The sequence below is a fragment of the Cygnus atratus genome, chromosome 2 (genome assembly GCF_013377495.2).
Source record: "Cygnus atratus isolate AKBS03 ecotype Queensland, Australia chromosome 2, CAtr_DNAZoo_HiC_assembly, whole genome shotgun sequence".
Lineage (NCBI taxonomy): Eukaryota > Metazoa > Chordata > Aves > Anseriformes > Anatidae > Cygnus > Cygnus atratus.
In genome coordinates, this window is record NC_066363.1 from 39,535,656 (window position 1) to 39,551,043 (window position 15,388).

A 15,388-nucleotide genomic window follows, 5' to 3' on the forward strand; every position below is an offset into this window, starting at 1 on the left:
TGGGGGCTGACCAGCTGGTAAGCAGCTTTGCAGAAAATGACCTTGGTGGTTCTGATGGACACCAAGTTGAACATGGCACAGCAATGTGCCCCTGCAGCAGTGAAGGCCAATCACATCCTATGCTGCATCAGCAAGAATGTTTCCAGCAGGTCCTGGAAAGTAATTCTTCCCCTCTATACATCACTTGTCAGACCACATCGGGGGTACTGTGTCTACCTTTCAACTCTTCAAAAAAATAAAGACATTGAAGTACCAGAAGAAGTTAGCTGCAGGTACCTGTATGATCTGGGGACTACAGCATACCACAGAATCACAGAATCACAGAATGTCCAAGGTTGGAAGGGACCTCTGAAGATCATCTAGTCCAACCCTCCTGCCGAGCAGGATCACCTAGAGCACATTGCGCAGGATGACATCCAGATGGCTTTTGACTACCTCCAGAGAAGGAGACTTCACAGCCTCTCTGGGCAACCTGTTCCAGTGCTCTGTCACCCTCATAGTAAAGAAGTGCCTTCTCATATTCAGCCAGATATGTCATATGAGAAGAGGCTAAGAGGACATACTGTCTTCAGCCTCAAGAGCAGAAGGTTATGGTGTAATCTTACTGCTCTCTCCACATAATGTGAGAGTTAGCAGTTAGGCTACCTGGGACTGTCACTGTGTTGGGATAAAAGGCAACAATACAGCTGCAAAAAGGTAAATTCTGATTAGTGTAACAATTTATCTTTCCACCGCAGAGATGATAAACTATTGTAAATGTTGACCAGAAAGCATGAAAAATTACTTTACCTGGGAATATTCAAAATCAGACTGGACAAGGCCCTGCTCCAAGGTGACATGGCTGTGAGAAGGGGATGGTCCACTCCCACATGAATTATTCTGTGATTCTGTGAATTAATACAGGCAACTGCAGGGGGTTAGTGAGAAATAAAATAGTTAAATGTTTGTCATGGCTGCAAAGCACGTTGTTTCTTTGAAGACTTTCCTATCTGGTCTTCTGGATCACAATGTGTTACTTCTGATGTCTTCACCTCTCTCAGCAAGAAAGTTGTAATTTGCTTAATCTTATTCCAAGTGCCTGATTACAAGCCTTAATCACGCAGCAGGCCTGACCATAATTAGTACCTGACGATCTTCCTTTTGGGAGTTGTGAGTAATGGTAAATTCAGGATCCAAAAAGTATCTTTGAAGCAAATATTGCTTAATTTTAACAGTAGGAAGAACGCAGAGCAAAAAAATAGTTTTGCTGAACTGTAACAATGTGTATGGGTGAGATTCAGTTAGAGACATATGAATGTCCACATTGTTTACATCAGAGATAATCTATCCAGGATATTTTTATTATTACAAGAAGTTTAGAACACAGTTTCAGATCAAAACAGAAGTCTAGCATAGGTCATATGTATTGCATACTAAGACTGCCTTTTAACTCTTTATTGATTATATTGAAAGAAAAGCAGCCAAGTGTGACTCTTTTACCTACAGATACAGTCACTGTAAATGTCTACATTACATTACCCAAAGTTACAGTTCTAGCTTATCTCTGTAGTCTGGATTCCATTCTACATCCCCAAACTTGCCCTTTAGCCTCTGTCATTGAAAGCTTCTCCTTTTATTTTAATCCAAGTTTTCTGTTCTCTACTCTGTTTTCTGTTCCTGCTTAAACCAACTGAGTCAGCTTGCAAGAATGTCACAAGTTCACTTCAAGACTGATGGAGCTGCAATATTCTGAAATGTTTCTAAGAAGCTAATATCAGGATTATAGTGTACACTGTTTTCAGAGCCAATTTCCTGACAAACATGTTCTGTATATTCATGCAGTAAACACCACAACAATCCTGTTAAGCCACAGCATTCATAAAATATTTACAGGCAGCTTCAAATTTGTCACAAGTAGTGTAAATATTTAAAGCAGTATCACTGGTATCTTGGAACCATTGCAGTAGTTTGCACCCAGACTTACCATTTCAGACTCTTTGCAAACACTGCCAGACATTTTCAGCAACTTTTGACAGGTTTCTGCATAACCATTACACTTAGGAAGAGTGCATTTTTTCCATTAAACAGAAATGAAAATGAAGACTTCTGAAAATAATTGAGAGTTCTGCAAAATCAGTCCTTCAATAATTTGTGCAAAAGCGTGTTGCTTATTCAGCTGATTTTACACAAAACGTAGTAATATTGCAATACTATTTTTGACAATTTTTATACATTTACTCCAGAGGAAGTGAAGGAGAATACCAGAAAACTTTATGTGGTCTTGAGAAGGAGCAAATGGAGATATCCATATATGAACTTGAAACATAATTTTCCGGAACAGTGAACAATGCACAAACTAGAAGTCACATGGTGGGAGGGGGGAAGCTCAAGGCAGAATTGAGAAACACAGCCACCTGATAATCCTTTTAATTCTGATTTTGTCAGGCCTAGCTTTGATATTCTGTTCATTTCCAAAATATTTCAAACCTTCACTATTTTAGATTGTTTTAAATGCATTGAACATGCTCTGCTCTTAGGTGTTGATGTCAGTTGTCTTTAATAAATTTTCAATGACATGAAACTGAAAATACATGACAGTCCCTCAAAAATTATTCCTTTTTGTCAGTGTATGATGTAAACATACCATCTAAAGTAAACCCAGATCTCTTCAAGAAATTACTCAAGCTTCCCCTGCATATGTATTTAGAGGAAGTTTTATTTCTAATAGTAAGTCTGTACAACACAATGATACTCACATTCTATGGATAGGAAGCCTCAAGTCATAACAGTAGAGAACAGCTGTGTTCTCTATGGGTTATACTCAGAGATCTTTAGAAAAGCAAAACATGACAATACAGCAAGTCCCCTTCTCTTTGTGTTTCATACCTACCATATCTCTGCAAACACATCAGTCACTATCATTGTATCATCTCTTTTTCATTCTTTTCACCTGAAAGATCTAATGAAAGTTATTTCCAGAGGTTTAGAAATCTACCTAGAAACCTGTTTATTAGTTTTAAAGTCTTTGATCAGACCCAGCAGTTTATATCTCGTCTTTTTAACAAAAGTACTTGTAGTGATGACAGCTCCAAGTCAGAGCCAAGACCCATAAATCACCAAAGGATTTTGTTTTAATATGACCATTTATTTTTCTTGGCCCAATACTTGTTTCTTATATTCAGTAAGGATAAGAATATAGAGGGTAAAACCCAACAAAAAATAAGTCCTGATGCACATTAGACTATTGGCATAGAACCCCGTCTTTTCCATAAATCAAGGAAGTTGTACAACCAAAATTAATTTGCAAAGTTTTCACTTATTATACTAATATTTCATGTTGGAAAAAAAAATAATAAAAAGTATAACATGGCCAAGAAATTTCAATGGGGACCTTATAGTAAATTGAACATGGAGAGAAATGTGTAACCTTTATTCTTTTTGCTCTCTGATCTTCATTTCCAAGTGATACATCTCTTATATAGTTGGAAAGTTATTAATATACTTACAAAAAGTGTCTTGTACACTTCAGAGAAATAGGGTTTCACTGGGAAAAAAAAAAAAACCTTTAAAGGCAAATCATGTAGCTCATGATAAAAGTTCTGAGAAAGAGAGAAATAAAATCATCAGCAGCTGATGGCTGAGGTCTGCTCTGGGTATTAGTACTGTGCCAATGTCAAGTGCAGAACTGCACTCAATGACTCTGTCTTCAAATGCAGAAAAATCTATATAAGTTCGAACTTCACACTAGATTTTTAAACCAAGGTAAAGAAAGTAAGAAAGAAAACTGCGCTGTTATTACAAGACTCCTTTTGTTCATTTGTTTTTGGTTTTGTTTTGCTTAGACTAGGTTTCCAACAGAGTTGCCGGGACCCAACTTACTTTTCCCACCAGTTAAGAAGAAGAAGGGCCCTTACAGGAAGAACAGAAAACTGCTGTTTTTGTCATTTCTGATGTCTTCCACTTACAACTAACAACAAGCGCATATGATAAAAAAGGAGTTCCAGGTGATATTTTAGCTGCTATATTCTTTTTCTCATCAAATTCATTGCAATGACTTTGAATAGTACCATTAAGGCAGCATTCAAGGACAAATTCTCAGGGACAAACATATATAGCTTTTAAAAATGTGTGGAAACATGTATAGAAACTACCCTAAAAATATGGCAGAGCCAAATTCCATCACAGTAACTATGAACCATGTTACTTTACTTGGATCACTTTTGCATCAGACTCTTGTCAGTTTTCAGCTGTAATCTTTCTTCTATTTGTCCCTCATTTCCATAAAACAACTGAAAAGGTTAAAAAATAAGACAATTAGTTCTATCAGTGAAGCACCCATGCACTAAATATATAATTTTCTTTTAATTATAGTAGATGACACCTCCATGAGACAAACTAAGTGATATATTACACATAAGAACAACCCATAAAATAGTTTGGTTAGGTTCTCATAAGGATTTGCACAGGACAACAGGTAGAATGGGGTTTTGTCTTGAACACAGACTGCAAGACCACAAACTGCAATCGAGTATCAGCAACAGTGCATCAGCTGATTCTTGCAGGAAACAAACAAACGAAAAATAATCCTTGTGGAATCTTGTGTAGTAAGCCACAGAACTGACAAGGTTTCTTTTTTTATTTTTCCAGTCTAACACAGGTCATTGCTGGAGGCACAGTATAATACCATAATGCCAGACCAGCTGGTTTATTGTAGTGATTTGGAATGATAAAATTTTGCTCTTGCTAAAGAGGCAGATTTTTTAGCAGACAGCCTACCTTGTATAACACCTTGTGAAAAACACATGGTCCTTTTTTTTATCATGGAAAATGGCAGATTAATCTTCTCCTTTTTTTTTTTTTTTTTGTATTGAATCTGACTTAGAAATAAGATTATTGTTTTGTTGTGGTACTATATTTACAAAGGCATTATTTACAATGCAGATGATAACTGACTTAATGACAAGAATTTTTATATCTATATCTCTATATATGTATATACGCATACTATAAGTAACACCATAAATTAAGTAGAAAAATGAGGAATATGTTATATTTTTGTAAGTGAAAAACAGATTTTTTCTGCCTTGAAATTACAGAGATTAATTTTATTTAGGACTCAGAAGAGAGACAAACATATTGATATATGGCTTCCTTCTCCACTTCTTGTTGTGGTTCACTTTTACTCAAACAAACAAACAAACAAACAAAAAACTGCTTGGATTGCACCAGAAATTCATTATACTATGAAGGAAAGAAAAGAAGACAGTCTTAGGCAAAGCAGCTAAACAATTGTCAGCTCTAAAAGATGACTCAAAAATCTTGTCCTTTCAAAAAGGATGTTTTCAGCAGAGACCCAGAATTTTTCTTCTTATAAATTGCCCGTGAATATGGCTGGCTGTGAAGTGTCTGTTCACCTTCAAGAATTGAAGCAGAAATTCTTGTACACTCTCTCATACTGTGGACTGTCGGCTAATCTGAATCACAGCTGTATTACCTTTCAGGAGTCCTCATTATACCGCTTGTTAACCAGAAAGTGATAGTCTGTTCTGTGTGGAAAATTCTTGAATTATGTCATCTCAGCTGCCCTTGAAGTGGTATTCAGATATGAATACTATTACCTATGGATTTAACATACAGTCAGACGTTACCCCCCCTGCAAACAAAAGGAGAAGGATGGTGATGACAACAGTAATGTTCTGTGGCTATATGAAACAATTCTTAGGTTACTTCTTTCAAAGGGCAGTTATCACAGTAATAGTAATTTTTTGAAAAAAAAAAAATAGAAACACCTGCCATAGTATCCAATTCAATCTCTGTCAAACTCACCTGTAGCATGAGGTGCTGAAGTTCACATCCCAAATAATTCACAGAAAGGGTCTTGACCTCAGTTGAATAATACCCACATTAATAGTTCAGATTTATACTGTTCACTCTTCACAGATAGATGACATTTTCTCACTGAAGCTGTAACTCCTTTTCAAAAATGTCCAAACTAGATACATTTTGGAAGAAAAGTTTTAAGTGAAGAATGAAAAAGACATTTAATCTGAACATTCCTGACTGGCTCTCATGCCAGCCAAAACATCAAAAGATATATTTTTTTAAATAGCCTGTAATCAGTTCTTTTTATGATATGAGATAGTTTTATAAATAGTTTTTTAGGTTCTTAGTGGATTATTATTTTTGACAGTTGATTTTAGTACTAATCCATTTCAGCCTCCTTAATTGAGAGTGTTTAGTTTAGAAAAGAGAAGACTCAGTGAGCAGACTTCAAATGCTTTAAAAGCTCCTGCAAGGAGCTGGTAATAATCTGTTCTTTATGGATCAAAAAGAAGTAATGGACTTAAATTGCACTGAGGAAAGTCCAGGTTAGTCATTATCAAAGACTTTCTAAATGGTAAGGGACAGTGAAATCCTAAAAGACACTGCCTTGGAGAAGTGTGGTGACTTCATTATTTTAGGACACTAAGAATGGGTTTGGTGAACATCTATCAAGTAAAGAGTAGATATAGCTGATGCTGCCTTGGAATAGAAGGATGAAATAGATGACATCTTCAGGTCCTCTCTACTGTAAAATTAATAACATCTAACCAAAACTTAGGAGCTATACAAAAAGGAAAAGTATGTTTCTTGAAAGGCTTTTCTTAGATTAGTATAAGAATTATGTTCAACATTTAAAAGGTTTTGAATACTAAAACATTCAATGCTGCACTCTGCCTTTTCTAGAAATAAAATAAGGTTTCCTAGGTAGCACCAGCCCACACTGTCTTTACACGAAGCATGATTAAATCACATGTATGACTCTTAGCAACTCAGTTCCATAATTATTCAATTATTTTCTTTAACTTTTAAAAGAACTTTCTTGAATTTGGGCTTTGCTAAATGCAGTATCATAAAGGTTCTTAAACAAAAATTGAAATCCCAGATCGGTATGCCTTTTAAGAGATTGCAAAATGGCAGAAGTATGGGAAAAGTGATGCCTGAATGAATCTTAATTATCATTCATTTAAGAAGCACCAGAGCTTGAAAAAAAATAATAAAAAATTAACATCAAATACCAAGATCTCACAGATTTCAGGCCAGGCAAAAGAGAAACAGCCCTATCTGAAAGCATCTACAGCCTAGTTTAGACTCTTATTTAGACTCTTATTAGTTAACTTTAAAAAACATTGGATCACTGTACAGTCCTGCATTTTTTAGAACTGGGCAAAAAGAATGAATGGGAATTCTTATTTAGCCCTGTTATGGCTTAGCTTAGCATTGTAATGAGTTGGGTTAAAAATACTCAATGAAGCTTCCACCCAGGATGGGTGGTAGCTGCTAGAACCCTTGAAAATGTCAGCACACAGAGGTTCTGTATTCTTCCAGGTTTTGCTTCTGTTTCAGTCCTTCACAGAGTAGCTTTCCATGTCCTGAGACTATTTGGACCCTAAACATGCTGAAATCCAGCATGGATCATTCTGTCCACTCTTGTGTTTCTCAAGATACACAACTTCATTTGATTTCTTCTTGAGGAAATTACCAGGAACTTTCACAATCAAATAGAAGAAAATTCTTTTATGTCTTTTTAACTTAGTTATGGACCTACACACAAAGAAGTGGCCCTTCCCATCATCTCTTGTAATCAGAATACAGTAGGATCAAATGAACAAAAGATGGCTAAAACATTAATCCTACTGCTATTCCTGCTGTTGTGACTGCCTCTTGCCAGAGTTTGCATTTCAAAGGCAGAAGTCTTTCTAGCCTGAATGCCAATCATATCTTCCTTCTTGCCTTGTAATATTCCAACTATTAATCACAAAATCACTTTTCAGTTTTATTTAATCACAGAATTGGAACTAACTAACTTTTGAATAAAACTAAACCTGTCAAATTCAGTCATCTCCACAATACAGCTGTGCACAAATTTTATGGAAACCTAGTAAAAATGCCCTTGGCCATCACACATACAGGCAGAAAGTAGATAAATCAATTGTCTCATATTGTGCTTTGTAAGTAAAGGGTAGAGATGCAACTTTTTACACTTGGTTTCTTAGTTTTGTGAATATTCTGGTGAATGACAAAATAATCTCATTTCATTCAACTGCAGAAACCTGTTTTATGCACTGATTATTGTTACACTAACACATTTGAGCTTTCAATACAAAACCCCTTTATATCAAATGTTCACACACTCTACCAAAACTCAGGCATTTTAAATGACACTATTCCTATAAGGTACTATTCCTTTATAGGATTACAATAAATTGTTGCCTTCCTTTTGTTATTATGGAGAATTACCCCCCAACATAATATTTTTAAAGCTGTAATGTAATTTCTCTTCTTCTCCTTGCACCTAAGAAATACTCTGCAGCCTCAATTAAGCCTTTAGGCTGTCCCTGGCACCCATAAGGGGAAGAGGTCATGTCACTGCATCCATCCACAGCAATGTAAAAAGTTCTTTTCACAATGTGTGGGAAGAAAAATGGATCAGCTCTCACTACTCTTGGCTGCATCAGCTCTGCAACACTAACTGGAATAAACAGCTGTTGATTTATCTCTGTCCCTTATGACTTGAAAGTACACAGGAACAGAGTTGTTCACTTGAAAGTGCCATTTAAACAGCCATTTCTCAAAGCAGACTCACGTTAAAGGAGACAGTGTTTGTTGCTGATGAAGTTCAACTTGTCCAAGACATTTTCAATTGCCTTCTTAGGCGTAAAGATATGGCTGGTTTTGAAGTGGCATCTTTATTAGTTCTGGCTTACTTAAAAGAGACTAAATCAGAAAACTCAGGGCAAAAAAAACTTTTTTTTTTTCTCTTTTTTTTTTTTTTTTTTCCCTCATGGGTTTCCTCATGCACAGTCTATTTCATAACATAACATGACTTTCCATAAGGACATTAACTTAGTTCAGGAAAGCTGCAGACAAGCTGTATGTCAGACCCATACTTAACTGTCATTGAAATATACAGAGCTCAAGTCACATTTACAATTAGACATATAATAGCTGCCGTTTTGGATGGGGCCAGCTGAGTGGACAAGTGGGTCTGTCTGGTAAGGAGTACAGTGATTCAGATGATCTGGTTAATTTGGAAGATTATAAGAAATAGTATTGAACGTCCTCCTACCCTTGCTTATCCAAGGAGTCTATCCATACCTGACTTGAAATACTATATTGTATTTTAAGGAAAGAATTCAGCATTACCTGATTTTGTGTGTTCATACTAAATACGTTCACCCCAAATTTCTCTTTTATCTCAAAGAAAAGTTATGAATCAATTGTGTTTAGTAATTAAACAGTAAAGTTTGATTTACTGGAATACCAGGTCATTTCTGTTAAAAAGAGATCCACTGTGGAAATATGAGCCAAAAGAACACTAGGTTTTTCCAATGGAGAAAGGAGTTAAATTCATCCTGTCCATGAATACCTTTTATACTTTTTCTGAAACTTTTCAGAAAAAACAAACCAAAACAAATCACCACAACAACAATAAAAAACAGCACGTAAAGTTTCAAGTGAATCAACTTAGTTTTGTTGAAAATAAAAGGCATAAAAGTAGATAAAGGAAAAGTGGTTATTTCCAGTTGTTGGATCTGAAGCCTCCAGAAGTACTTTGTAATATTTAGTCAGCATAGTCAGCAGTTCAAAATAGAGCACCCCTGATTTGCATGAAAAAACTCTAGAAAAAAGTACCACTGGGACTTATATTACACAACAAAATATTAAAAAAAAAAAAAAAGGCAAAGTTTGGATCATGAATGGAACTAGCCCATGTTAAAGAAATAGATGCAAAAGAGACATTTTCAGCATGGAAATTTATGTCAGATATACTCAGTGAGTTCAGACATTCTGTCCTATTCCCGCACACAGTATATAAGGAATTATTTACTATTGCTTCAGGTATCAAAGAGAAACACTGAACTAACCAGTCCCTCAGGAGTTTTCAGTATTCACAAGCTCCTTATTTGTATAGAGATAAAAAGGCACCTGCAGCTGTTTTTCATTAGAAGAAAAAATGACCTTGAGTGACCAATAAGGCTAATCAAACAAAAGTTTTTCCCATAGGGCATACCACTGCCCACATTTCCCTTTACAGGCAGTCAGGATGGATTTAGGTAATAAGAATGTGATCAGCCTTCCTCAGACTTTTCTCTGTTAATTAAAGTGCATTGTGTACATTACATCCGTGCTTGTGTACAATAGGATGCAAATGAAAAGAAATTACAAGACCATTTTTAAAGGGTAAACAAAGCTGTTTGTTAGTGCATCAGTCAGTAAATTGAAAATATAGTGCTAAGCCCGCCTGATAACAGAAAGTCTCAGAAAATAATGATGAGCTGAACAGGCAAACTGCTAGACTAGAGTAAGACAGGGTGCTTTCTGAAGGCAGATGACATGTTTTGTTGACCTTTCTGTATTAAGCATAAGAAATAGTTCTCAGCTCTGCCTTGCTTGGACCTAATCTTATTGACACCCTTGCTATGGACTGCAGCCCACAATAACTGGGGACAATCAATAGTAATTTATAGCCATGGTAGTCCATGAAGCTCAGTAATACATTTCTATCCATCTGCCCGATTAGAACAGAGAGGACTGTCATTTTCCCACATTTGGATCTATAGGCTATAGAATGCTGATCTATAAACTGTAGAATGTTAATATTTATTGTTGCAGTATCAAGACCATATATTCCTATGTTGGGTCCATCTAATTTTTGTTTATGATAAAACACTACCTTTTGATTTACCCTAAACTTGGCATATGGAAGTTGTGTTTTTCAAAAATGTCTCAAAGAAAACATTTCCATAGTGCTTGGGCTTTGTATTTACTGTGATAAATGTTAAAAGCTGTTTGATATCAGAGAAGTTGTGGTGAGATAGGTTATTCAAGAAAAGCAATCAGAGCCATGTGATTAATATGCCTATCCAAAGTACTTATATAACTCGTGTTCTCAAAGTGTGGAACACAACATGCACTTGTTTAGCCTCATAAGATCTCTGAAAAGTGGGGAAGTACCGTCATCCTTACTTTCATAAAATCCAGAAACAATTAAGATAAATCTATGTGGTCCCTGAAGTCTCTAATAAAACAGAGAACAGAACACAAGTCCATAAGCTTGACTCTTTCTGGAATTCTCTCTTTTTTTTACTTCTATGAAGTGTATCTATCTAGTGAATATTGTTCTGTGCTGTGTATCTCTCTATGTACTGTAAGAGCTGTCAAAGAAAGAAGAAACTTAGTCAATTCTGAAAATCTGAAGATGAATGGAAATAAAGTTAAGCAACAGAGCTGCCAGGAGCAAGTGAAGAGACAGAAGTAACTCAGTTCATAGAATGCACATTTTCATATATTTTTTTAGCCTGCTTCATCTTAGCCAAAAGTGGTGAACGTGAGCATCCCAAACTGATGTCAAAGAGCAAATGTGTATTTTATAAAGCACAAAAAATGGTAGCAGCAAAGAACCTCTTTCCACCAGAATGAATTGAAAATGTGAAGTATGTCAGACTATTCACTCTCCCAGTCCAGATTGCTCAATATCTTTTTCTCTCTCTTTCTTTTGTCTCGTTTCACAAAAGAAATCCAACAAAGAAGGTGGCTTAGCTTTCCTTATTGCTCCATTTTTTGTTCTTCTGTTAAGAATTGCTCTCCTTCTACTCCCAAAGCCCCTCTTATAGGTAGTTCAAGGAAAGGTCCAGAAGCAGACTAAAGAGTTTGTGTTGCTTCAGTGATTGATTGCACAGAAGCCAGAAAGCTCCAAAACAACATGCTGCTAACAAAAACATAGAAAGGCTTTACTGACTTCTTTAATATGGATTGTTCTTGCTTTAGAATAGAATAGAATAGAATAGAATCTGAGCCTACCCATAGCCTGTGAACAGAATACCAGCCTCTCAGTGCAGGGTGATAGAAAGAAGACAGTCTTGCGAACACAGAGACTGCTTTCCTTATAGGCAATTTAAATTCACTGTCAGTCTTTATCTTGAAATCTAAATCACACACAGCCAAGATTTTGGATCCTACATCTATAACAATGGTGCTAAAAATATCTGACTTCAGGAATGATTCTGTCTCAGACCCCCAGGGTTAGCGACATGACTTGAGGTGATCTCCAGCTGAAACTGTACATAGTGACCTTCCATATCATCTACTCACAACACTGCAGTCAGAACCCAATATCTCACTTACTTTAAATGTACATCTCTAGTGGGCGAGAGCTGTGGTAAAAGAGGAGGAAGGCAAAATTATGCTCAAGGTTTTGTACAGTCTAGACCCGTTGTACCCAGCCTCCTTGGACTAAGCACTGAGAAAACTGGAACATTACATGCTAGTATTTTTAGGACTATTAGTATTTTCATCTTCCCTCATGAAGCCAGAACAAATACAGAGAGTTCATCAGCCTAGGTACATGATGTCCTGTATGCAATGAATTTGTTCTTCACCACTTCTTAACTGTTGAAGAACTACAGAAATATAAAGGCTTCCATTTCGTCATTTCTTACCATAGATGACCACTGGCTGACTATGGCATATAAAGTTTTATAATACAAAGTTCCATATGACTAATTATTTATTTTAGTTGTTTTTTGTTTGTCCTGTGAGAAGACTTTTTGGGTCTTTAATGGTGTCCTGCTGGGCTGCTCCTGGTTGTTTCTGACTTCTTGGACTGCATCATGTATTTTGTGAGAGAATTAAATAGAAACTAAAAACATATAAGGCCTATGACAGAGCTATGTACACAGGAAGAGGCCATCCTCTCCTTCTCACCCATCTGTATTAATTAACAATTTAAAATACATAGTGTTGAATCCACACACTAAAAGTAACAGAAACCAAAAAAGACAATTTTACTATCAGCCTCTTTGGAACCTAAATACTTCTGCCTGGTAAAAGACATATTTTTCCTTGAGTGACTATTAGAACTTAAAATAATTGAATTCTCTTTATTTACATCTTTAAAGGCTTCTGACAGTAACCGTGCATTAAAATTTTTATACCTGTGACATCTTGTTCTGTTTCTAATTGAGCCTCAATTTTAAAGCATGACTCCCTGACCATGTTTAAGTCACTTTACCAAATACATAATTTTGGATTTACAGTCACCTTTAGTAATAGGTAATTAGTTAAAGATCAATACTTCAGTGAAAGGAAAAAACGCCAAAAAGTAATGAATTGAATAATTCCCATGCAACCAGTGTGGGTATTTTGAGATAAACTAGCCAGTTTGGAATACCCACACTGGCTGCATTGCACTAGCTGGAGACGGCCTTTGACATTCATTTGTCCCAAATACTTCTTTGTGCCTCTTGTGGAGTTTTCTAATAGACGTTCTCTCTCTCCACTTGTGATAAGGCACCAAAATTGGGCTGCTGTCCCCAAGGCACTTAACAGTACAAATATAGTTAACATTCAGACTATGGACTATCAGGGTGTAGGCACAGTTACAAACCCTTACCTGTGCCATAAAACTCATAGTGTGTGCCAAGGCAGACAGTACTTGCGGACTTTCCACAGTCCTAACACCACATGGAACAGCATACCAGGGGAACACTTTGCAGCCTGAATAGGCCAGTGTAAAGGCAGATGACGTGTTCTGGAGAGAGCCATACCACTGTATGTAGGTTCTTAGCAGGACCCCCAGTAGGGAAGCTAGGCCTGTAACTTCATCACTTATGCTAGTCATTTCCTTCATCTCATTTTGCACCTAAGACTGTAAGCAATGAAAGAATGAATATATACTTTTTGCTGAAATCCATAGCTATTAAACTAGGTGTAGCATGATGAGATGCAGAATTCTGCCCATACAGGTCATCACAATATCATCCTGCAACCTTAAGGCTTCCAAGCACCAGACGAATTGATGGCCTCTTTGCACTGTACACACCATGCATTGCACAAACACTTAGTGCACTTTATTTGGACTTAGAGTCCAAATAAACACAGATGCCAAAAAGTAGAAAAAAAAAGAAAAGAAAAAAAAAAAAAAGCAGAAGAGCCTTGTTAAAGATAGGAGCAAATATTGGGACACCTAGTTCCTAGGCCATTGAACACTGCTGTCAGCATAATTTTAGCCCCCAAGAAATGAAAAAGTTTAAGATTCATTCATTTATTTATTTATTTATTTATTTTTGAGCTGCTGTTTTTCACTGGTACCCTCCAACACCCTGAAAGGAAAATTTGCTTCAGCATGCCTGGAGAGAATTTGTGTTTTTGCAAAGTCATCTTTCCAGAGAAGTGACAGAAGGAATGAACCACCAAAATCAGACCCTGTGAGCAGCAGGAGGAGCAGGCAAAAGGAACATCTGCAGAGTAATGATGTGGGCAGCCTCACTCCATTACTCTCAGTGCAATTGATTCTGGTATATCCATTATATCACCCTCACTAAGAAAGAGTGAGGTGATTTCCTTTTCATCCTCTCCCATACTGACTAAGAATATAAACTTAATTTCAACATGGATGCACTCCCTGAACCAGATATGTGATGTTTAGCTTGTCAGCAACTGTGATGTGATGTCTCATACCAAATCATAATATCATTTCAAAAGACTTGTTCCCTTTCCTTTTTGTCATACATGTGAAAACCAAAATGATTTGTAAGAAATGGTATGTTTGCAGGTGGGACATACCAGAAAAACATAGAAAATATACAATAGGGATTATAAATTAATATTACTTTCATTTATCAGAAAGCTATGTGTTCTACTAGAATTTTAAATGTGTGCTTTTGCTTCCACTGAAGTCAAATGCAAAACTAAGAATCAAACCGGCCTGGAGTGAAGTTTCATGTTGTCTTGGCCATTGGCTGAAAATTAGGATAGCTATTACAGTAGTTAGGCAGCTGGAAGTATTTAAAGAAAACAGCAGGCAACACAAAAGATTATCCAGAAGAAGCAATTCCAGATTAACCCTTTTGATGCATAAAAACTCACTACACTGCCCTTGTTCTTACTTGGAAGAAGGTCAGACTGAAAAAAAAAAAAAAAAGTAAATAAAAATGTGTTTTTCATTAGTAGAATGTGTTTGTGCAATGCCTTGTCAGTGAACTAGATAGCAAGTTTGAACAGTCACAACAATCACATGAAAATCTCAGTATCCTTTTCTCATACCTCTGTCTCCTTTGAAAATTGTATGCTGCCTTAAGCCATGTTCCACATGCAAATACTTGCTGAGAACATAGCACAACCTACTGCAGACAGAAAGTACTGAAAAAGCAATAACATGAAAATTACTACAACGCAGGGTCCCTGCACCATGGAAGTCCCACTTGAGCATTGAAAATCGTGTTTTAATTGTAACTTAAGTGTTTCTGCTCTGCAGAGAGAGAAATTTCACCCAAAGAGAGCTGCAGGTCTACAAAATTATCATCCAAAATGAAGCAAGTGAAAGGAAACATTTGTATTAAACTATGCTTCACCTTTTCTGATTTTG